Genomic DNA, 6,000 nt, shown 5'->3' on the forward strand with positions numbered 1-6,000 from the left:
ACAGCGGAGTGGACCAATCAGCGACGGGTGGACGTGACGTTGGTGTAGCGACAAGAAACTATAGCTCGAGGAAGTAAACATACGAGGAGAGTGGAGAATGGAGAAGTTTATTCAACATTGCTCGCGCGAGACTGACGGATGTCAATGCCTGTCAGTTGCTGGGGTTTTGCGACTCAATGTGTTTTTGGTCATTTAAAACTGAATTCACCACGGATTGGAATATATTCTTGGCTCTTCTGTTAGCCATCTGTGTTGTTGTGGAGACAACTTGTGACGCGCAAGAGTGACGTTGCTCGTTAAGAACACGTCACGCAAATAAACAAATCTGATGGCACGGATACGTTCATTCTGGCTCGAGAGGCTAATGAGGAGCTGGGTCCCAGACTGTTCTCCTGGAATTTGAAAAATACAGGGAGAACAGTCTGGCCGTGCCTGGCAACGCAAGCGCTGGAGCGACGTCAGCAGTGGCCAGAAACGCAGGCACAGGTTTGATGTCGTCAGGAAGACCAAGAGCAGACGCTGCGTCAACGAGAAAACCAGGAATGGACGGGACGCCGTTGAGGAGGACAAGAACGGACGGGGCATTGTCGAGAAGGCCAAAAATGGGCGCATCGTCGAGGAGCGCCGTAGCCAAGGTGAACAAGAGTCGCTGGAGGCGAGACGGGAAGGTCGGCGTCAGGTAGCGCCAGAGCGAGAACGAGCTGTGGCTGCACGGGCACTGGAATGGAAGTACGACTGCGAGGAACCGCAGCGGAAGCGCTACCATCGCCGGCGGGAACCTGGGGCAGCAGGGTTTTAGTGACGGGCGTCTTTGAAGTCGTAAATGCGCACGATGGTTCAAAGAGCCTGAGAAGTTGTGCCTTGAGCCCCGTATGCTTGTCCTCCTCCAGCGGAAAGACAATGAAGCACTGAACTTTGACCGCCGTCGAATACCCTAGCGCCGCTACCATGTGCTGGAAGCGCATGGTAATGTCTGAAATACCATGGAGGGCAAACTGCGCCTCCGCGCATGCGAACCACGCGGCCACAGAAGATTCATTAAAAATCTATAGCTCAAGGAAGCTAGTGTCCACCATCACATTTATTGATCGTAAAATGCCTCGGAGACTTCAACGAGGCAGGTCAGTGTCACTACATTAGTGGATGATATTGGTGAGTCTTGTCACTCGGTGAGTTGAGTTTGTGTGTGTTGTGTCGGGTGCTCGTGTCTCTCTGCCGGAAACCGTCCGACAAATAATTCCTCTTCAGAACACAAGATACCCCACATTTGTTCCGTAGGTGAATTATGTACAGAGAATGTAAGGTCACTACAATATAGTTCTTAAAATTATAATTATTAGAGATGTCCCGATCGATCACACATCATTTTCAAAGTATCGGAATCGGCAAAAAAAATATCGTTTTCTAATTGCATTTAACGTTACAGACATAATATGTTACACTCATCCAGCGTCTTTAGTTTAGGCTTAAGGGAGGGTTATTAAATTTATCCCAATAACGGCGGTAATTATTATTCTTTTTTTTTCTATTCTTTTCTTTTTTTTAAATGTATCACGTTAAAATATTTAACGCAATTATTGCATGCGCTGCACGATCCACTCACGCATTGTGGCGCTCAATCTGCAATGGCGCCGTTTTACCTATATGGAGAGATAAAAGGCAGCTTAAAATGAGTAGAGTGAATTTTTGCAGCCTTTGGAGCCTTTTTTTAATTGGCTAAAGCCTTACAATCCCTCCCCTACAATTAGTAATATCATGGGAAGCAATGTGGGGAAGCAAGGTAGCAATTGATCTTTAGCTTGACACCTTATGTTATTTCCCAACGCAGAGAAGATATATCAATTGGTAGCACTACGCACAGTCATGGTTCCACTCCCCATCATGCATTTGGACATGGCTACAGTATCATTTACTGAAAGCTCAACAAATACACTAGATGGCAATATTTAGTCACAATATACAAAGTCACAAGTCTTTCTATCCGTGGATCCCTCTCACAGAAAGAATGTTAATAATGTAAATGCCATCTTGAGGATTTATAGTCATAATAAACAAACACAGTACCTATGTATTGTACCCTAGATTTCGGACTATAAGCCGCTACTTTTTTCCCTCATTTTGAATCCTGCAGCTTATAGTCCAGTGCGGCTTATTGGATGATTTATTTGGGTTAATAGGTAACACTTTATTTGACAGCGGCGTCATAAGACTGTCATAAGAACGTCATAATTATGACATGACACTATCATGGGCATTACTGAATGCTTATGACAGATGTCAATATGTGTCATGTGGCATATTATGTCACTAACTCCATTTATGTCCAGCTCAGCTCTTTTACGTCCATTCAAAAGTAAGATAATTTGCTGGATGACACTAACCGACATCTATTATAAGCATTCAATAATGCTTATAACAGTGTCACGTAATAATTATGACAGTATAATGGCATCACTATCCAAGAAAATATTACCAAATACAATTGCTAGCAATTAATGAAACAACTGGAACAGTAACTGAAGAAATAATTAGCACAGAACATGAATTTGGATTGTTATTTACATCTGTAGTGCCGCAATGCATACTAGGAGGAATGTTGGATGACAACAGTGTTGACACCAGGTGGCAGCAGAGGTTGACTGTCTCCCCCAAGGGCGCAGTGATGGCCAAATGAAGATTTTTGAAACAATAAGGCTTTGCAGCCAATTGGTTCAAAGCTTCATGGTGGTTCATTTGGTTTCATGACAGTCTTAAAATGCCTTTGTCAAATGAAGTGTTACCACTTAATATCATTTGGTGTAAATATCCCATAATACAATGAGGGCAATTGCGGCTTATAGTCCAGTGCGGCTTATCTATGAACAAATGCCGTTATCATGTCAAATTTGGTGGCTGGCGGCTTATAGTCAGGTGCGCCTTATAGTCCAGAAATTACGGTATGTTGAATGTATATATCCGTCCGAGTTTTATTCATTTTTTTTCTTAATGCATTGCCAAAATGTATATGATCGGGAAAAATTATCAGGAATGATTGGAATTGAAAAAATTCCAAAAAAAGCAATCGGATCGGGAACTATCGGGATCGGCAGATACTCAAACTAAAACGAACTATCGGGATCGGCAGATACTCAAACTAAAACGATCGGGATCGGATCGGGAGCAAAAAAACATGATCAGAACAACCCTAATAATTATCATTTAGCACTGCATAAATGAAATTGACACCAATGCATCAAGCGAGTCAGACAAATAGTCCCAGTTTTTAAAATCCCAAGACACCATTACCAGCGACTTTCAAACATGTACTGTAAGCAAGGCAACTCAGAGCACCTATTTTTGGGTTTTTGTGTGCTCCATCTGCACCGGAGAGGGTGGGTACATGTGTGCATGTGGGTGTAGCTAAACCAACAAAGTGGTAGTGGTGAGGACTTTATGGAATGTTGGTCTCCTTGGGAGGGCTGAGCAGTCGGGGAAATAGCATCCTATTCATTACAAGCAATTTGTGGTCCTGAAAAAGCCGAGGTGGGTTTTGTTGGGGATGTTTTATTGAAGCCGAAGCTTTCCCGAGAGTTTTTGACAGTTGGCTATTAATGTGAAATATTTTACAATATACTGCCGAACCAATGCCATCATATTGACAAAAAGTTCCCTCAAAATATATCCAACCTCCAGCCTTACTGCATTTTTTAAAGACTGTCGTCATCGCCGTGTTGCAAAACTGAAAGGAGAAAAGCACGAACTTCTCTAGTTCAATTCCATTAGAAAAGCCATCCCACATGAGTCTGTGAATATGTGTCAACATTTTTTGCACACCCCCAGCATGTTTACACCCCCGAACACACGCCCACAACCCGTGCAGGGAGCTCATCCCCAATCCACTGTGACAAAGGGAAAGAGCTGAGTGCAGAATATAAGTCCGCCACTGGCTGCCAGAGTGTGTCCAGCACAGTGCTTTTTGCATATTGCAGCAGTTTAAGCTAAACCCCTGTCTGTCTGCTCTCTATAGACAGGACCTGGGACGGGTGGGGTCATCTTTGGTGCGTGCAGCAACGAGGGTGGAGTCAGGCATGCGTTTGGCAAAGTTGGTGTGACTATGCTTACACATGGTTGGACTTGATCTCTGTTCTTACTTCCTTCCCAGTGAAATGTGGGAATGATATTCCCAACCTTAAAGCTGAATCATATGACTCCAGTCAAGGAGAGGTAAAGGAGGAGGGTGCTGTGCTGACCTTTAAGAATGACAAGTACAAGAGTTGGAGCACAGAAACAGCATTCACGTATAAAGAAAAGGGCAGTTAAGGGGAAAATTACAAATTGAAATTTAAATTGTTTATCCCTCTTGATTGTTTTCAGTAATGTCCAGTAATTCCCTTCCACGAATACAGAAATTGACGCCCTATAAAATGTTGACAATTGGCAAATGCTTGCCTTTTCTGACATGTCTTGCAAGATTTTATGTATACATATACATTTGTATTAATGTAAGAAGATGTTTACCCTCAACTTTCAGTACTTCCTCGATGCTAATTTCCATTTAGACTGGGCTTTGGCGCTATCAAGTGGTATTAAAAAGCAGTACAAAAATGCCAAGAACCCAAATAATTTGTTGTTGTTGTTGTTGTTGCTATTATTATTATTAATATACAAAAGTACAAATGCGTGATGTAACATTCCAAATAATAAAAACTGATTATGTTAGTGCAATTATATGTAGCCAGAGGTGGGTAGAGTAGCCAAAAAAAGTATTCAAGTAAGTCATGTTACTTCAAAGTAATATTACTCAAGTAAAAGTAAAAGTAGTCATCCAAAAAATGTACTCAAGTACAAGTAAAAAAGTGTTTGATGAAAAGAATGCTTAACTAATGTGTAACATTGTGAGTAACTGCTTACGATGTTAATTTTTTTGGGGAAACAATGGTACTTTTTTTACTCAGCACAAAGTTATCAATATGAACTGTTATTATTACACTGTACAATAACCCATTACATAACCACATTAAGCCAAATAAATAAAAAAAAAAACATTGAATTGAAAAATATACAGAACTGAAGCATCATTTGTCCAAAAACCATGAGTGTGCTCTAGTGGAGAAAACAGTTCGTACTTTAAATAGTTGAATAATGAATAGTTCCTTTGTGGTTCCTGTTATAAAATGAAATGGATCATATCACCGGTTTTCCGTGGTCAATCGGTGCAAATTAAAAACTGGGAGAGAGGTTAGAATTCGTTTTCGAATCATGTTATGTTGATGGCAGTGCTCTATGTCAAATACTTACATTTTAACGGTGTTTTAAAGACGCCACATGGTTGAACAGGCAGGTGTTCATAGAATAGAAAGCTTGAGTCTGATTGTTATAATGGAGTCATGTGATTATTGTACGATATCTCATTGATGAAACTGGTAGAGCTACTGGCTGGCAAAAAAACTAAAATCTAATATGTAGAACAATGAGGGAAAATGTAACGAGTAGTGTGGCCCAAAGTAGTGGAGCAACAGTAGAATTTTCTCTTCACAAATCTACTCATGTAAAAAGTATAGCTTTGTAAAACTACTGTTAGAAGTACATTTTTCTCAAAAAGTTACTCAAGTAAATGCAACGCGTTACAGCCCACCTCTGGATGTAGCACGAATTGTTCCATAGTCACCCGACATGTATCCTCACTGATAAACCCCATGGCGAAGCAGGCCACCATGAAAGCTGCAGAATTTGGCAATCTGGGAACCAATGTATTGTTTGAAAAATGTTTTTTGCAACACTGACTCTTAACAGGAACGTTTTTGTATTGTTATTTAGTTGCAACCAACGTAACAGTTTAGAACTATACTGTCAAAAATACCGTTATTTTCGCACTATTAGGCGCACCCGACTATAAGACGCAGCTGTCGTCACTGTATTATGGGATATTTACACCAAAACATATTAACCAGTAACACTTTTCAGACTAAATGAACCATCATGCTTCAAGAAGCTTCATTTGGCCATCTCTGCTCCCTTGGG

This window comes from Corythoichthys intestinalis, chromosome 18 (genome assembly GCF_030265065.1).
Source record: "Corythoichthys intestinalis isolate RoL2023-P3 chromosome 18, ASM3026506v1, whole genome shotgun sequence".
Lineage (NCBI taxonomy): Eukaryota > Metazoa > Chordata > Actinopteri > Syngnathiformes > Syngnathidae > Corythoichthys > Corythoichthys intestinalis.